We start from the raw sequence: 19473 nt of genomic DNA, 5'->3' as shown, positions 1-19473 counted from the left end.
TGATGGACTAAGCATGCACACTTGGTTGTTAAGATGGATAATCCATCTGTGTTCAAGTCCTGCTCTAGGTGGCATCATTACAGTTATGAATGTTGGCTTTCAAGTGAACAGAGCTGGGCCTGAATTCTGTTCACACTCCTAACCAACTTGGGCAAGTTATCAGACTCCATTCTTCTGAGCCTCATTTTCCTCACCTGTGTAAAGTGGATGTTAAAACCTATTCCACACGACTGGTACAGAGTCAGTGAGAGCATAAATGAAATAATGGATAGAGAGAACTTGGCACAGTTTAATATACATGATACTAACATGTAACATTCAGAGCTTAGATAAGTTAAATTCTGGGCAAAGTGCGTTACAAGCATTCAGTTCAGTTCAGTTCAGTTCAGTCGCTCAGTCGTGTCCGACTCTTTTTGACCCCATGAATTGCAGCACGCCAGGCCTCCCTGTCCATCACCAACTCCCGGAGTTTACTCAAACTCATGTTCATTGAGTCAGTGATGCCATCCAGCCATCTCATCCTCTGTCGTCCCCTTCTCCTCCTGCCCCCAATCCATCCCAGCATCAGGGTCTTCTCCAATGAGTCAACTCTTCACATGAGATGGCCAAAGTATTGGAGTTTGAGCTTCAGCATCAGTCCTTCCAATGAACACTCAGGACTGATCTCCTTTAGGATGGACTGGTTAGATCTCCTTGCAGTCCAAGGGACTCTCAAGAGTCTTCTCCAATACCACAGTTCAAAAGCTTTACCTTAGTTAATTTGCAAAGTAATCTTCTGAGATCCTATTTTCCCCAAAATTTTAAATGAGAGATCTGAGGCTTGAAAGGTTAAGTAAATTTCCCAAGGTCAACAGTTGGGTAGTGGCTGAGCAAGCACCAACTGTGATCTTGAGGAGACCAAAGATTATGATTTATCTCACTTAATGGTCTAGTACAATGCCTAGTGGGCTTCCCAGGTGGTTCAGTGGTAAAGAATCTACCTGCAGTGCAGGAGACAGGGTTTAATCCTGGGTTGGGAAGATTCTCTGGAGAAGGAAATGGCAATCCACTCCAGTATTCCTGTCTGGGAAATCCAGTGGAGAGGGGACCCTGGAGGGCTACAGTTCATGGGGTCACAAAAGACTTAGCAACTAAACAACCACAACAATGCCTAGTATGTAGTGGTGATGTGGTGATTTAGTTGCTAAGTTGTGTCTGGCTCTTTGCAGCCCCGTGAAGAGTAGCCTGCCAGCCTCCTCTGTTCTTGGGATTTTCCAGGGCAAGCATGCCAGAGTGGGTTGCCATTTCCTTCTCCAGGGGATCTTCCCCACCCAGGGATCGAACCTGGGTCTCCTGCATTGCAGGCAGATTCTTTACCAACTGAGCCACCAAGGAAGCCTGCCTAGTATATAGTAGGCACTTGAAAACTGTGTGTTGACTTAATGCATGGCTCCCAAGTCAGTGCTCCTTTGCATAACTGGGTTGAGAACTCACCTTTATCAACTTATTTTTTCTGTTTCTGTCTTTTTTATTTTTTCAACAGGGGACAGGAAGCTGTTCATTTATGTTTTAATACATTGAAACCTTCTATCTGAATGGACACATAATTTCCATACCACCTACTCTTTAATCAGAGAGTACTCACAGATTCAGCACTTTGGACAGAGCTAGGATTTTCTTTTTTAGTTTTTTTAAGGATTTTTTAATGTGCAGTCAGTATTGTATTTGCATTTAAAAAGTATTTACAATAAATGTGTGACCCACATATGAGAAAATACTGCATTCCCCACTTCTTGCTCAGTGGTTCTGGCTTCTTCTTCCTTTTCATAGTCTATCAGATGAGAAAAGATTGCCATAAAGATTTTATGAGTCCAAGAGAAACATTACTCAAACAGGATTTATTTCAAAGGCATCATTCTGAAACTGTGGCATGTTGTCTAAAAGAGAATCAAAGCTCATATTGGTGGAATTTTTATACTCAAATGAAGTCCAAATGTTGCAGAAGACCCTCTTAATGCCTACCAACTGAGCAACTTCTTCAATTCGGTTCAATTCAGCAGACAACTTATAGAGTATGTATTTTCAGCATCTCTGGGCCCACACTTGAAACCAGTGATAAGAGGCAAGAATATGCTCTTTACCCATTTGCACTCAGATAAGGAGAAAGGTAATTATGGGATTGGTGCTTTTAGACCTTCACACTCTGGGACAAAAATATTTTTACGATGCCCAGTATGTGTCAGGCACTCTGCTGAACACTGCAAGGGGAAATAAGCCACAGTTTCTACGCTCAGGGACCTACTGTCTGGTTGGGGAGACACACATACCCCGAGGCAGCACACTAGGTAGTGTATAAGGGTTATGCTAGAAATAGGCATAAGAGCTTGCCAGCAGGGAGCTTGTTCTAGAATTGTGTGAGATGTCCACTGTTCTTTGTCTAGTTGACAAACACCTATTCATTCTTCAAGAAGCCAAATCAAATGTCTTCTCCTCTGAATGCCTTCCTCACTCTTCAGGAAAGAATTGGCCTTTCCTCCTTGGGGTTCCCACGAAATCTTGAATAAAGGGAAAGTGGGGGTGACAGACACAGTGTAAGTATTAAAAAAAATACACTCACACATTTCTGCAGGAGTAGAGAGCAGGAAGTAATTAACTGTCAAGGAAGGGGTGGAGATACTTGAATTGGTTCTTGAAAGATGTGGAGAAGGTCATTACAGATGGAGAACGCAGGAAGGATAAAGGCGTGACAGGATGCATAGTTATGATGTATTTATAGAATGGCAAGTAGCTGGGGTGGCTGAAGCAAGGCACAGGGGAATGGTGTGGGGAGCCAATGACAATGGCGAGGGGTGGCAGAAGATGAAGCTACTGCATTAAGGATGTGGTCAGATTAAGAAAATCCTCTGGTAAGAAGTTTGCTCCTCATCCTGCAGGTGGTAGGAGCCATCAAAAGGCATTTTAACTTTTATTGATCTTTCTGCACCCAGGAAGTAATACTTGCTTGTTATAAAACTTAAAGAGAATACAAAAGAACATAAAACATACATTAGCATCCCATCCTGAGCTCATAGTGTTAATATTTTTTCCTGTCTTCTTTTTTTAGTGACTACTATGTTATGTAAAAATTTTAGTTCGTACTGTATATATTTAGTTTTTTAGGTTGATTTTTTCACTTAATATCATATCATTTTCCCATTTCCATGAACATCCTTTGAAGTTAATTGTTACATGGTTTATCAGCCACATGTACCACAGTTTATGGAACCATTAATTCTGGGCATAGACAGTTTCCTTTTCCCCACTGTAATAAATGTTACTGCAAGGAACATCCTTGTGTATCCCATTTAACAAAGACCTCTCACTATTTCCTCAAGATAAATTCCTAAAAGTGGCACACACTTTTTACATTTTAATCACTATATACTGTCAAACTATCTTCCCAAAAGGTTGTGCCAATTTATAAAACCACCAACAGGGCATGAGGATCAAAGAGGTTACATGACTTGCCTAAGATTAAACAGCTGGGGAATGGAGAGCTGGAAATCAAATGTGGGTACCGGATCCACAGGGCTATGACAGAACTTTGGTGGGAGATGGGAATGGGGTGGCCAGAGGTAACTGAGTCTGGAGCACTGAAGCTAACTTGGGTGAAGATGGATGGTCTAATGAGACAACTTCAAAAGGCAGGCTGTTCACTGGACAACACTTGCCATTTCATACTCTGTATAAAGCTGCCAAGGTCACGACTCTTCTCATTTGAGAGTGTTCAGACCAAAGAGAAATGAAACACATCTCCCTTTCTCTTGACTGCTATTTCTTTGTAGACTCAGCCCTTGGCTGGATTTAGTGAGTGTGGCAAGTGTGAAAATTTGCCTGGTCACCTGAAGTATGATTCCAGGAGGATTCCTCACTTGTGCCCTGAGTTCACTGAACAAGTCCATGCTAGGTATACCCGTCCATCAACCATAATGAAGTCAGAGGCATCCGTCTCGCTGGGGACACAGTATATCTTCTCAGTTGTCTCATAACTAAGAAGTGGCTAGATGAGGGATAAAAGAATCAAGGTCCTGGCTCTTTCGAACCACATGTCTTGATCTCCTAGCTGACTTCTTTCCTGACTCCCTCCCACTCTTTCCCTTCATGGCCACAAACGCAATAACATAATGCTAGGCAGAACATGAGGACCAAACTCAGAGAGTCATCTCATCAAAGCACTGTAGGTTAGACATTACAGGCTTAAGAGGGACTCAGAGTTGCACGGTGGCTGACTCCATCAATCCCCACTAGGGCACCTCCAGCTAGTGTTTGTCCAGCATCCACTTAACTCCAAGAGTCCTCCTGCAGGAAGCTGTTCTCAGCTAACCACTAGATCTCACACAGAGTCAAGGTTTGACTCTTGCAGCTACCTATGGTTTCAGTTTCTGTCGATGGTCTAAGCATTCTTCCATACCATGGACACTGAATTATCTGAAAATAGGTGCCATTTTCCCCACCGTAGGTGAGGTGCTGAATCATAAGTGTTTTAGGCTTTTGGAGTCAGATGGACCTGGGATTCCACCTCTGACCCTAGTAAGCAGTTGTTCTTCTTAGGGAAAATTGCTGAACATCTCTGATGGTGAACATCATCTCAGTTTCAAATTATTTCCTGGACCAAAAATAATGATGATCACTGGAGAGTGGTGGGGACCTAATGAAATGTCAATAGTATGGCAAGTGGTGGGTGGTTGATAGGTGTTGAGTCCCCTCACAATTGTCTCTTTCGAAGCCAGTATTTCTCCAAGGCACTCTCTGACCTGTTGCATCGAGATGGCCTAGGGTGGGTATTTAAAATGTAGATGTTTGGGTCATAGCCCTAATCTGTGAGTCACATTCAGTGAGAGTGCCATCTGGAAATGTATTTTTTAGTTCAGAGCAGTATCCATATGCCAAGAAGTTGGAAGGATTAAAACCTAGGGGAACTCTCCAAAGCTGCCCAGGGGTGCACATTCAGGGGCCCGTCTGTCTGACTCCTGGGTAAGGTGCTCCACTGAGGACACGTCCCTCCCAACTGGGAATTGAGGCCTTGTTTTCAGGGAGTCTTGCTCTTTTGCTCAGTCTCAGAGAGAGGCCTTCTTCCCTCTTTATTCTGGGACTTGGAATGTGGAAGTGACAGAGGACTGGTGAAGATGTTGCCACGTAGATAAGGAGTTTAAACTATTGTCAGTAGTCAGTCCAGTCGCTCAGTCATGTCTGACTCTTTGCGACCCCACGGACTTCAGCACGCCAGGCTTCCCTGTCCATCACCAACTCCCGGAGCTTGCTCAAACTCATGTCCATTGAGTCAGTGATGCCATCCAACCATCAATTATTGTGATAATCTTCATATTACCAGAGGGAGAGGATCAGCCCCTGGGAAGAGAAGCAGTGCAGGGGCCCAGGGGCCAGCCGAGCAGATTGCTACTGAGGGCGCACTCCAGGCCAGGAGGGGAGCTGAAGGACCTCTGTGACCACAGCAGACACACAGAGGATGATAGAGTGCCCTGTCCTTTCCCAGACACGCTATGTATCCTAGCAACCAACTCCAGACCCGCCCTCCAGTGGAGAGCCCCCAGCGAGTCTTCACACCTGTAACAGTTCATGTATTTATCCTCACATGCCTGCTCATCAGGCTTCCCAGGTGGCTCCTTGGTGAAGAGTCCGCCTGCCAATGCAGGAGACACAGGAGACATGGGTTTGATCCCTGGGTCGGGAAGGTCCCCTGGAGGAGGGCAGGGCCACCCACTCCAGTCTCCTTGCCTGAAGAATCCCATGGACAGAGGAGCCTGGCGGGCTACAGTTCTTAGGGTCCTAGAGTTCATCATGACTGAGCACCCACATGCATGCACCGCTCATCATCTCGCTCCCCTCTCTCCCTGCTGCCTCCCTGGTGCAGGTTCACTACACCGTACCCAGATTTGGGCTGATGACTCCCTGAAGTCTATTTACAACCCACATCCCTCCTGCAAACTTCAGATCCTGACATCCATCTACCTTCGATGCCCTGTAGGCATCTGAACCTTAACATGCCATTGCTCCCTCTGCCACCTCCTGTCATCCACCAGCCATGAAAAGCAAGAGTGGGAGCCGCCTCCTCTCCTCCTCCTCCGTCCCTCAGGTTCACTGGGTCACTAAGCAAGGGACGCTGTGTGTATCATCCTCCAGACTTTACAATCCAGCCCTCCACTCAGCTTCTGCTGTTACCATCTACATTCATTCAGACCTCACCATTTCCTTCCAATGGGCAGCTCGAGTCTGGGCCTGCATCCGTGACTGCATCCTTCTCTCCATCCATGCCCGCATCCTTCCCTCCATCCTGCTCTCCAGCAGCAACCAGAGTGATTTTTCAAAAGTGCAATGCTGATCGTGTCATCCGCCTGCTATGAACCTTTCAGGGTCTCCCTATTGTCCCCAGAATACCATACAAATAATCTGGCTTCCACCTACCTCTTTAGGCTCATCCCCTCTCCATTTTTCCATATCCTTCAGCTACATTTCCAGGCACGGAACCTGGGAACTCCCCCTCCTTCCAGAGCGCCTAGGCTGACCTGTTCTCCCTGGAGACCGGGCTTCAGATTACCTGCTGTGCCCTTTCTTTGTGGTCACTGCCCTCAGTCCACCTCACCACCCAGCTCAGCACACACAGGAGAGATGGGGAGAGAAGAGCAGCTGTTATAACTATCATCAAAACCTGTGAGCTCTTCCTATGCAGCACTGTGGACAGAGTGAGTGCTTGACATGCAATTTCTCGTTGTAATCCTCACCATATGCCGAAGGGACAGACACACACGAGGAACCAGAGGCTCAGAGAGGTTAAGTAACTTGCCCAAGGTTGTATATTAGCACAACTGGTGCAGATGGTCCTTCGGCACCGGGTGTCTGACTTCTGAGCCGTATCAGAAAACTGCATCAGAGGACAAAGCTCAGATCTATTTCCAATGGTCTGTGCGGAAAAATCTACCCTGCCTGAACAGAGACCCCTTAAGATATACTATCCTCGAACACCTAAGCTCTTAGCCTGGCTTACAGAGGAGGCAGTGTTATCTACCACAAGATGATTAGGACAACAATGAACTTAAATCCCAGCCACTGCTGGAGAATATCTGCTTCTGAATTCAATTTGGTTCAATTCGATCCAATTTAATTCAGTGCAGTTATCGAGTGCTCACTATTCACCCAGTAAGGGCTGGCTACGGAAGGCCCAGAGAGAAAGGCAAAGATTCCTTTTAGGAAATCGTAACTACTTGAGGCGTGGGGCATTACAGGAGGACAGGTGAGTTGGGGTGTTGGAAGCAGGGTTGAGTGTAGAGAAGATTCTACCAGTTTAGTCTAATAGGAAGTCTCAGGCATAATAACATATGAAAGAAATTGGGATTAATGAGTGCTTGAGGGCAAGACTCCAGTGGCAGAGAACTTGGCTCTATTACTTCCTAGCGGAGTCACCTTGGGCAGCCTATTTAGCTTTCTGAGCCTCAGTTTCCTCGTCTGTAAGAGGGGAATGAAAATAATACCTGTCTCATAGATGGAAAGGGTTAAGAGAGATGATTCATATCAAGTACTTCTTAGCACAGCACCAAGTGCCTAGAAGGAGTGCAAAAAGTGTTAGCGCATACAATTAGGTATCTTGAAACAAATCATAATTCCAATGCCTGGCCTAGTGCCTGATACATAATAATGTCTCTTAAATAAGCAAACGCATGAATGGAATGCACATCTCAGGAGTGTCAGGCAGCTGGAAGGGCCCTGGATGCTATGCTCAGAGTTGGAACTATACTCTATGGGGAACAGTAACCCCTGAAGGTTTGCATCAGGGAGATCGTGCGGCCAGACAAGACCACACTGGCCAGAAGAGAGGATGGATGGGAGGAGGGGGAGATACTGGCGACTGGTGGGAGGCCGCCTCAGCGTTCCAGGTGTGAGAGCACGTGAGCGAGGTGGGGAGCTTGGTATTGCACTGAAAGGGACAAACTGGAAAGACATTTAGGAGGTAGAACTGGCAGGACCTGGCCACTAAGAGATGTCAGAGGATGACAGCTGCCCTGCTGCTGAGCGGGTTCATTGTCCATGAAAGAGACAACCCGGTTAGTAACTCGAGGAGAAGCAATGTCCTCCCTGGAAGCCCCTGGCCACTGTTCCCGCTGGGAATGCTGGCCTTGTTGCTCTTTCTCATCTGCAAGATCACGAGGGGCCCATTCACAGAGTGGAGCATGGTGGGCAGTCCATAGGAAGTCCTCTTACAAAAGGGGCTTGGGATTTCCGGTGGGGGTCAGGGGCCGGCAGCAGGAAAAGACTGCCCTCTTGGCAGATGGGAAGGGACAGAAGTCACTCTAATTGCAGCCCGTTTGGCAGGGGATGTCTCCAAAGCTGGTAAGGAAAAGGAAAACCTCTCAAAATAGTCCAAAGAAAGGGAAAAGCACGCTCACATGTTTATAGCTGCTTTGTGCAAGCATCATCACCTATTTCTTCTGCAGCCTTCAGCACGGCTGCAGAAAGGATTAGCTGCCTATTTTACAGGGAGGAAAACTGAGGCTCACAGGGCTCTTCCTATATTGTACACCTGTAATTTATATATTGATAATATTGTGCATTAACTATACTTCAATTAAAAAATCAATCAGAACAAAAAAGATAGGAAATATATTTAAAAAAAACTCTGACCCAGTTTGTCAATGGAGGAACCAGGATTCAAACCCAGCTCTCCGACTCCACAGCCCGTTCTGCTGCCTCCACGACACATTTCATAATCTTTAATTTTAAAAGTCCCATTTCTTTAGACATTCACATACTGCCGATGGCAGTGCAAAATGATCGAATGCTTTTAGAAAGCAATTTGGCAATAAGAATCAAGAGTTTTTTTTTTTTTTTAAATATTCATTCTGGGAATTGCTCCTAAAGAAATCATCATAAATTCAGAGGGGAAAAAAAAAAAAAAACTTTACACACTACAATGTTCTTCACAGCAGTATTTATAACATGAACAACTGGAGATGATCTAAATATCCATGGAAGGAAGAATGGTTAAGTAAGATGTGATATATTCATTTAATGAAATATTTGAGAGCTTATATTAGGCTTGCTGGTGGCTCAGACAGTAAAGCGTCTACAAGCAATGTGGGATACCCAGGTTTGATTCCTGGGTTGGGAAGATCCCCTGGAGAAGGAAATGGCAACCCACTCCAGTACTCCTGCCTGGAAAATTCCATGGATGGAGGAGCCTGGTAAGCTATAGTCCATGGGGTCGCAAAGAGTCAGACACAATTGAGTGACCTCACTTCACTTTCTATATTAGGGTTTATATTAATAAGGAAAATACCAATGTTACAATAGGAAAATAATCAGGATGCAAAATTACACATAGCATCACCTAATGATGGTGCCAGAGAGCCATGTGAGGTTCCATCATTGGCACTTTCCCCTCCAATCTCCACTGGCCCCTTCTGAAGCACTCTAGATTTTAAAAATTAATAACATTATTTGTCATGGACAATGCATGATTGTCCCACTCTGCACAATGAACCTTATACAGAGTGGAAATATTATCATCTTTAGAAATTTTGCTATTTGTGTTGATCTGTAATACAGAATTTAGAAAAAACCATGCTTGCCTTTAAGCCTCCTCAATGCAGAAATCATGGGGCTGCCAACCCTATCATTTTTCTTTAATACAGTTCTGGAGGCACTGGGCATATTAGAAGCCAGGGGAACAAAAAGCAAACATATTGGAAAGGAAGAACAAAATCACATTACTTGCAGCTAATATGATTGTCTAACCTAGAAAATCTGAAATAATCAACTTTAAAACTATTAGGGCTAATGTGAGAGTTCAATAAGATGGTCGATTACAAAAGAAATGTACAAAAATCAATGGGATTTTTATTTACAAGCAATAAACTATTAGAAAATGCAATGGAAAAATGACACTATAACAATGAAAGCTACAAAACTACCTGGAATAAACCTAACAGGAAATTTACTAGGCCTAAATGATGAAAACTATAAAATTTTATTAATGAATGCAAACAAAAATCTGAAAAATGAAAGTCATACCATGGTCCTGTACAAGATTATTCACTATTGCAAAAATGTCAGTTCTTTTCAAACTCACCTAAAAGGTCAGTGAAACTCTAACCAAAATGACAATGGAATTTCTTAGGAGAAAACTGAAAATATTATTCTAAAATTTATGTGGAAAAGTAAATGCACATGAATTGCCAATAAAATGTTTTAAAACTAACAGTAAGGAAGGATTTTTCCTACTAGAAAACCAAAAATACTATATAACTATGGTAATTGAAACTATGTGATTTTGACATGTAAACAGATAAATGAAATAGAAGAAAAAATCCAGACACAGAACCGTGAATAGATACGAACTTAGTCTATGATAAAAGGGCCACTTCACATCAGAAAGGACAGGCTTGGGAACAATTCATTACTCGTTTGAAACTCAAGTTGTATCTGTATCTCAGATCTGGCACAAAATATATAATTCAGGCAGATTAAGGGACTAACTGCAAAATATAAAACTCTGAGAGTTCTAGAAGAAATACAGAAGACTCTATTTGTAATCTCCAAGTGGGGAAGTATTCCTAGCCCAGACACAAAACCCAGGAGTCACAAAGAAAAAGGACTGATTTGATCATAGAAATGTAAAATGTCTACTCCGAGGAAAAAATAAAACAAAGCTAAAAGACAAACTATTCAATGATAGAAAAGTTTTACAACACATCGAACAGACTGGTATGACTATTTGTTTGTGTCTCCCCAAATTCATGTGTTGAAACCTAACCTCCACTAATATTTGGAGATGGTATTTGGAGACAGGTCTTTGAGGGTTCATAAGGTCATGAGGGTGGATCCCTCACAAATGGGATCAGTGCTCTTATAAAAGAGGCCTCGGAGAGCTCCCTTGCCCCTTCCACCATGTGAGGACACAGCAAGGAGATGGCCAACTGTGAACCAGGAGGCAAACTTCACCAGACACAAAGTCTGCAGGCACCTTGATCTTGGACTTTTCAGCCTCTAGAACTGTAGGAAATAAATTCCTGTTGTTTATAGGCCACCAGCCTGTGGTATCTTTGTAATAGTATCCTGGACACACTAAGACAGTATTAATATCCAAAATATACAAAAATACATAGTATTAATATCCAAAATATACAAATTTATACAAAGAGCTCCTAAGAATCAATAGAAAAACACATACAACCCAATAGAAAAATGGATAAAGAAAATAGATAATTCAGAAAATGAAATAAAAGTGAAAAGATTATCAACTACTAATAATTAAAGGAATTGAAATAAAAAGAAGAATGAAGTGCTATTTTTTACCCATCAAGATGTATAAAAATAATGGTTTTAATTTGAGAAGATGTAGGGAAATATCCAGTCTCATACATGGTTGATGGACATGTCAAATTGGCACAGCTTTTGGGGGAGTATACTTAGGCAGAATCTAAATTAAAAAGACATACATTTTGACCCAGAAATTCTACTTTAAGGAAGTTATCCTATAAATGCTCCAAGATGTGAACCAAGATATATACATGAAGGTGATAACCATAGCACTGTTTGAAATTATGAAAAATGATAATTATTAGGCAATTGTTTAAAAAATAATGAGGCAGATATAGGTACTGACATGGAAAAATATCTAATATGTGCCCTTACGAGGATAGAAACAAATTGTACGATAACACGTTTAACTCCCTGTCCAATGCGTGTGTGTTGTGTGTGTATGTGTCTGTGTGTAAATGCATAGAGACAGGTCTACAAAGCTACGGAACTTGTTAACAATGTTTGCCTCTGGGGAAGAGAGGAGACTTCAGGTAGGGGGTTGACAAACAAGATGTGAACATTTTATTCTGCACCCTTGGGTATGTTTTGCCTTTTCCACAATGAGCATGAATTGCTTTGGTAAATAACAAAAAAGGATAGATATATAAACTCCCAGAACACGACTCTTTAAGTGAAAAACAAAACAAAGCCATGCCTAGAAAATACATCAAAATGTTCACATGTAAGTTAATTTATCGTATTTTTCTAAATTTTCTTTAATGACTTTGTATCATGTTTATAGTGGAAACAAACAAACAAAAATGAATGCTCTGTAATTCTTGAAGTCATTTTCCTTTTTCTGGAAACCGGCTCAGCAAAACAAGTGTGTTTTCACTCTTATCCACTGAGGCTGGTCAGGTGATCTGACCAGAAAGTGGAAATTTGGACCCCACGCACGGACTTGAGAGCACTTGCAGGAGGTGCATGAGGAATTGGAGCAAATGGGATGGGGAGAGAGCTTATGTCATTCCCTTAAAGATGATGGAGTGTTCCTTGTATACTAGTAGGTGTGCAATAAGTTGGTGAGTCTTTATTACGATGGGAATGGACCATCACACTATCCAGTCAGCCACTCCCTGCATCAGTAGAAACACTTGGATCACATCTCTGTCTGGTACAACGTGGTTGGCCAAAGTAGGAAGAACAGAAATTAAAGCAAAACGAGAACTAAAATTACTTAATTACTTATAAAGAAGGAAGTGTGGGAAAAGTAGCGCTCACTGAGCATCCACCACGCTCCACTTGTCTCTTGAGCATCATTGGTGGCTGTTTGACACCCACTTTGTGGAAGGGAACATTGGGGGTTAGTCCTGACCAAGGTTGCCCAACAGCACTCTGTTTAACGGACTCCAGGTCCTGGGCTCTGCCCACCAGCCTCCCAGCTAGAGGGCCGGAGTGGGGGACGGATGGAGAAGTAAAGTGGGAAGAAGCTTTTGCCCACAGGCTATAGAAGAGTAAACACGTGGGTCATGGATGTGTTTGAACTCTGAGCCCTTTTCCTGCTCCCTAGGCTGAGTTCTGAGACTTCTCATGGCAGTTCCAGAAACGATGCAGTGAGCACTGGGGCAGGTCTAAATAAAGCCCCCATGTGGGCGTCCCTGCTCAACTATGCATGAGCTCTCTGTGACTTCACCCCCGGTTCCCCCAGCTGGTGGAATGAGCACAACTTCACTCAATGCACAACCAGGAAAAGCAAAACTTTCCAAAAATACTTGAATATTGACAGGAGATTCTTGCATCCCAGTGAATAATTGGTTTGTGTCAACGTGTCTGTGTGTGGACGTAACCTAAATTCACAGAACTTACAATTCTGTAACTACAAAACAGGTTTCATGGTCCCAGTTTCCCAAATCTCAATGGCTAATTGCCAAGCTAGCAGGCAGCCTAACCTTTCTCAGGACCCTCAGGCGGTTGGTACTGGTCCCCAAAAGGGTCTTCTTGCTTGCTGGCTGCAGCCTGCAGAAAGGGCAGACCCTGATATTGGGTCTATCCCTCCCCCTGTCCTGAGAGGTCTCCATCACTGTTGTCTGACAGATGTCACAGAAGCGGGGCCACCTGCATTATGGGGTCCTGCTGTCCCCTGGACCTGCTCACCAGAGCCTCTGTCTCCTCTGCAGACTCCTCTGTGTTGCCCGAGTCTCAGTGGTTTCTCATGGCTTAATGGAAGATGCTCCTTCCCCAAGGTCATGCCCGGTGAGCTGGGTCCCACCACAAAGCTACCTAAGCCTCAAGTGTTACAGCTGTTTCAGTTCACCCCCCCATTACCCTGTGATACCTTTAAATCAATAGCAGGTGCTGCCCTCTGGCCAATGATCCTGGGTCTTTCAGAGTGGGGCAGTTGACTGCCAACTGCCTGAACAGTGCTCCTATGCGCAAGGGCATTTTCCCCACGGAAGGCCACTCTGTCCATGTGCATAGTAGGCTGGAAGGACCAAGCACTATGAATTCCCCAGGAGCGGCCCTCATTCAGTGACTTTTGGGAACTGGTGTATAAATACCCCGGCTCCCTTTTCTTTGGGTGGGATAATTCTAAGACCTGCGTTCTGCAGATCTGGGTTTCCCAGAGTATCCCTGTGGGATTATGCCCCAGGTCCTCACTGTGACAACTGATGTGATCATATACCCTTTATCGGCTACTGTCCCTTCCTGTGTCATGGTCCACCTCCTCAACTGGTGTTACCTGCATCTCTCAGAAAACCACCTGCCCCTGAACATCTGTCTCAGGTCTGCTTTTGGGAAAAACCAAATTAGGTCAAGACCCTAATATCCGGGGCATCAGAATCCCAGCATCACACACAGATGTGCCAAGAAGCAGCCCTCCTCTGCAGGGACCACCATCTTGCTGGGTGGTCCAGGTCATTGACCGGGTCCCCATCAGCTGCAGGGCAGATCTCCTCATGGGAACTCTATTTTCTGCAGGGTCCCAAATCCTTTTCTCCCCAAGGCTCAACCTACTTCTGTGGAGAAGAGGTGCTGGCTTGCTCCCCTCAACTACATCCCAACCACAGCATCTTTGAGCTTTGCATTTCTCCATCAGAAAAGTGGGCATACCTGTCCACCTCAGTCAGCAGCTATGAGAATGAATAGCAGTAATGGCTACTACTCAGCTGAGTGCTATCTCCATGCCAGACCTGCTTCTTAGTGCCTTAAGCAGCATCAATGACTATTGCTGACAGCCCTATTTTAAAACTAAAGAATCAGAGGCTGAGAGAGGTGAACTCCCTTTCCCAAACTGTGGAGCTAAAGTGTGAATCCACCTCTGACTCTAGAGCCCTCTAGGCCTGAAGGCCGAGGCCACAGCACCTGGCAGGAGGCCCTGTGGGGTGTGGGTGCGCCTATGGGTTTGTGGGTTAGGGATGAAGGGGGTGGAGAGAGGCAGGCCAGCCCTCCCTGGGGGTATGAGGACTGACTGGGTCCAAGGAAGCAGGAGCAACATTGGTACAGTCTGGGCCCCCAGCAGAACCTGAAGGGGGAGGACAGGATACACGGTGAGCGGGGCAAGGCAGGCTGGGGGCAGGATCTTAAGCGGAAGGCATCTCAGAGACGACAAGAGAGGAGCCGCAGCAGGGCCGGCTCCAGGGGCCGGAGCTGTGGAAGGGAGGCTCAAGGCTGCTGGGGGAGCCTGAGTCTCTCCTCTGCAGAGTTGTGGGGACTTGGTGCGGGGACCAGGCTTCAGTGGCCTTGGCTGGGAGGTGGCTGGACACAGAGGCTCTCTCTCCAGAAAAAGGCTCAGAAGGGGGCTGCTGTGCCTCCAACAGGGTCCCAGACATGGGGGCAGACTCACCCCAGCCCCTAGGAGTCTCTGAGGTCGTGAATATTGGACAGCTTTGCAGTCAGGGCTTTAGGGTTGATGAGGCCGCAGGTTTGAGGCTGCAGCGCCGTGCATCCCGGGGCCGGACCCCGAGCAACCAGCACCGTCTCAGCGGAGGTGCCTCCTGGCACCTTGACCCAGTCTGCGACGAGCGACTTGCAGCATCTCCTGCACTCTCCAGAACCCCCGAAGCTGGGAGCCACTCGGGTCCCTAAAAACCAAGCCTGGATTTTCTCTTGTTAAGTCACAGGATAAAGCACTTTACATATTAATCAGGTTAGGAATCTGAGAGCACATATCAGGGGATTGAAATATGTAGATTTTGATGATGAATTCATGCTCATCAGAAAACCAATGAATCATCCTAACTTCATTATCAGGAATTATTTGATGGGGGAATCGGCAGGAGGGCTGGGGGAGCGAGGAGGGGAGTGCCAAGGGGGAGAGGATTTCTTGGTTCTCAGCCCAGACTCTGTTCTCTTCTAGAAACAGCTTCTGCAGCAGGACCACTTGTTTCCAGGATGTGTGTTCTGAACAGGGCTGCCTCCAGGAGGCCTCAGTGAGGTTCAAGGGCATCGCCTAGTGAAGCCAGACCCTGAGGACCCAGGTGAAGTATGTAGACAGACACAAATAGACTGAGCCCACAACTACCTGTACAGTTGCTCGAAGAGACCGGCACGGCCACTTCTGTGACACTAACTCCCTCAGTGACCTGGGGTAAGGTCTGCCACCTCTGTGTCTCAGCTTCCAGAGATGGAACCAAGGACGGAAACCCCCAAATTCCAGGCCTCTTTTAGGTGTGGGAATCCAGCTGAGAAAAATATAGATGTTTTAAAGAGTAGAAAGAAGCACTCATATTTTTAAATAGGGGGTCAGGAAGTCCTCACCGAGAATGTGACCTTGGAGGTGACATCTGAGAGACATGGAGGAGTGGGGTGGCATCTGCGAGGAAGGGCGTTCAGGTGGGAGGGACAGTATGTGCAAAGGTCCTGAGGTGGGACAAGCACACCTGGGGTCCAGGCGACAGCAAGGGAGCCAGAGTGGCTGCAGGACTAGATGACAGAGGAAAGGCCAGAGGGGTCATGGGGAAGGGAGTAGGGTCAGAGGGTGCAGGGCCATTAAAGTGGGGTACGGACAGACTTAGAGAATGAACTTCTGGTTACCAGAGGGGGAAGGGTGGGAGGAAGGGATAGCTAGGGAGTTTGGAATGGACATGTGCCCACTGCTCTGTTTAAAATGGATAACCAACAAGGTCCTACTGTATAGCACAGGGAACTCTGCTCAATATTATGTGGCAGCCTGGATGGGCGGGGAGTTTGGGAGAGAAATGGATACACGTATGTATATGTATGGCTGGTCTCCTTTACTGTCTATCTGAAACTATCACAGTATTGTTAATTGGCTATACTCTGATACAAAATTAAAAGTTAAAAAAAAATAAAACGGAGTATTGAGATCAAAAGAATATTAAGGAAAGGTGAGAAGAGGACCCAGCAGATAAAGGTAAACCGAGGCAGTGAGTGCCTCACAAGCCAAGGGGGGTCAGGACAGGCTGTCGGGAGAGGAGTGCGGTGTGAAGCGGGGTTTGTGGGGTACGCGTCTTACAGAAGATGACGCTGCTGTGACGGTCTCACACGAAGGCTGGCACATGCTGGTCCAGGGGCAGGGGGCCTGGGAATACCAAAGGCCTGGAGAGCCTGCCTCCACCCTGGCTCTGGCACGCACTGGCTGAGCCATGCCGGCGCTCGGGGTCGTCACCCACGGAACGAAGCAGAAGAGCTACAGCATGCTTTCTCTGAGCTTTCTGGAAGCCTCAGATTCTGGTGCTCCTCTTGGCCTGCTCTTCCCTGGGATCCACGGGCTGTGGCTGCTCTCTTGAACAAAGCAAATAAAATATCTTTGGGGCTTACACCAAGCATGTCTACATCCTATGGTTGGGTGGACTTTGGGATGGGAGCCCAAGCTGGGGTTGGGGGGAAGCAGGATGGCCTCTGAGGTCAAGAGGCGACCCCGCCCCTCTCTGGACTGCTTCCTTTGAGAGCCACGGAGTATCAGCCCCGGTGTGCTTTAGAAGCACTCAGGGAACCTAACATCCATGCCCCACTCAGGACAAAACGGAATTTCCTTTTCTCGGGGTGGGGGCTTGGGGGCAGGAACAGCTCTCTCCAGGGGTCCTCATGGGGCTTCTTCGAGAGAAGTACAACGTGGGTCGATTCCGGTTTGACAAACACACGTTAAGTGCCCTCCATGAGCAAGGCGCTTTCACCTGTTCTCACTTCCCAGTGCCTTGGAGGAGGGACTTCTCTCCCGTTTTGCGGATGAGAAGACCGAGGCTCAGAGAGGTGAACTGGTCAAAGGACTCTGGCTGGTCTATGTTGATGTCAGGCCATCACAGTCAAAAGCTGGATCTTAGTTGCTTTATTATATTGCACCAATTGACTCCTAATTCTCTCCCTGGCCCTGGGAGGTAGATTTAGAGAGAAGGAGATTGAAGATCAGAGAGGTTAAACACCTGGCCCAACGTCACAGGGACAGAATACGGCAGAGCTGGCATTTCCTGCCAGCCCATGAATCAGGCTGCTGAAAAACCCTGTTTCTCTTGCAGCTTCCTAACCAAACGTCCCACTCCCCAAATACCCATCTGGGGCCGTGGTTCTTACTAAAGGGATATAGTGGAGTCATTACCAGACTCTGAAGAGATAAAGCATTGCAAATTGAATGAGAAAATCTATTTTCACATCCTGATGAAGACATAACTGACACTGAAAGAGTGAATTGTTCTAGAGGAAAACACAGCCCCTGGTTTTCTTTAAAAAAAAAAAAAAAAACACTTGGAGTTATGGCTTTAGAAAAATAGGAGCAGCTGACTATTACAGATAAAAATGCCCTTTTGCCTAATTGGATCTTTAATAAGGAATCCTAATTAATTCCCCTGAATGGAGAACTTTTACATTGGTGTTATCTTGGCCCTGAGCTGATGGGCCTGGTTATTTCCAGATATGGAATAATGAATCTTTCCCAGCCGGACTAGGAGTCGCCAGAGATTTGTCAGCTTCCCTGTGAAAGCAATTACTTGCCAAGGCACCGGGTTGGGGGGGTCGGGGGGGAGGTGGAGCTGGGGGAGGGGTTGGGGGAGGGTAACTACAAGCAGAGGGATTGGGGGGATGTAGGGGAGCTTAAGAGGGCATCATGGGGCCAGGGTTGGGAGAAGATGGGCAACTGTGAAGGAACCCGCTGGTGGAAGGATGGGGGCCACGTCAGCATCTGCGGTGCTGCCTCCAGCTCCAAGTGCAGTCTAAGGGACATTTGCCTTTATGCGGAAAACGTCCCTTGATGGAGCTTGACAGATACAGATAATTGTGAGAGCTGAACGGGCAGCACGTGGCAGTCAGGAAGCAGGTCTGCCTGTGTCTTCTCTTGGCCGGGGCAATGGCTGAGCTGTCATTGCCTGGGGACCTTCGTGGCATCCGTCAAGACAGCGTCCAATGAAAAAGGTTATCTGGACAACTCAGGCCACAGACCGGCGATGGGGAGAATGTGGCTGAGTGACACGGGCCATTTGTCTGTGGTGACAGGACTCTCCTGCAGGGGAAGTCTGCGGGCAGTCTGTCCTGTGCTCCCGGGGCGTCTGCTGGGCTGGCCGCATGTAGCAGTCGAGGTCTGGGCAAGCTGGAAAGCCAGCCTGAAACTTCCGCCAAGCACAGCTCAAAGGACAAGAGCCACAGCAGGGGAAGGAGTGGGAGCCAGGGCTGGAGCCTCGGGGCCCCCTTCAGCCTCCTTCCAGCTGGAATTCCCGCCCCAATTCAGGGGCACGGGGCGGGCGCGCAAAGACCCAGAGGTTGGAAGGCAAAGGGCGCTGGCTTCAGCCTGCGATCTGCCGGCTCTGTGACCTTGGCCAGGTGGCCTTGCTCAGGCTCCGTTTCTCACAGGGACTTGAAGATGCACAGGGAAACAATGAGCGGAGATGTCTGGCATGTAGCTGATGCTCTACCAAGAGTGCCTGTCTTTTCTTCAAACCCTCCCAATTCCAGAAAAATCACCGCTGGGGGCGGCTCCTGCTCAAGGGGAGTCTGTGGTGCTGTGTTCACACGTGAAGAGTTAGGAAGCCTCTGCGCATAAGGCTGGGGTAGGGGAGGCAGAGGGTGAGGGGAGACGCGCCTCCCGCCTGATAAAACTGGGGCCGCTGAAGTTCAGAAAGCTGAGCGCCCTGCTCAGAGCCAGGGTCAAAGCCCTGTTGTTCATCCCCGTCTGTCTCCGCGTGCCCTTGAGGTTACCGCAAAACGGCCTTGGGACCTCAGAGCTGCCTGGCCCAGAGGGTCATGACAACCTCC

General features: G+C 46.7%; 1 protein-coding gene and 1 non-coding gene across 2 annotated transcripts in view; both read right to left on the bottom strand.

Annotated features, from left to right (window-relative positions):
- The window catches only part of CSMD2 (CUB and Sushi multiple domains 2), a 676035-nt gene that overhangs the window by 374095 nt on the left and 282467 nt on the right, over window positions 1-19473 (bottom strand).
- TRNAC-GCA (transfer RNA cysteine (anticodon GCA)) lies at window positions 1303-1374 on the bottom strand. The gene has a single exon. It is a non-coding gene; the product is annotated as a tRNA-Cys (tRNA).

The sequence above is a fragment of the Dama dama genome, chromosome 20, assembly GCF_033118175.1.
Source record: "Dama dama isolate Ldn47 chromosome 20, ASM3311817v1, whole genome shotgun sequence".
NCBI lineage: Eukaryota > Metazoa > Chordata > Mammalia > Artiodactyla > Cervidae > Dama > Dama dama.
The sequence above is the reverse complement of the archived record's forward strand: the minus strand, read 5'-3'. Positions and strand labels throughout refer to the sequence as shown.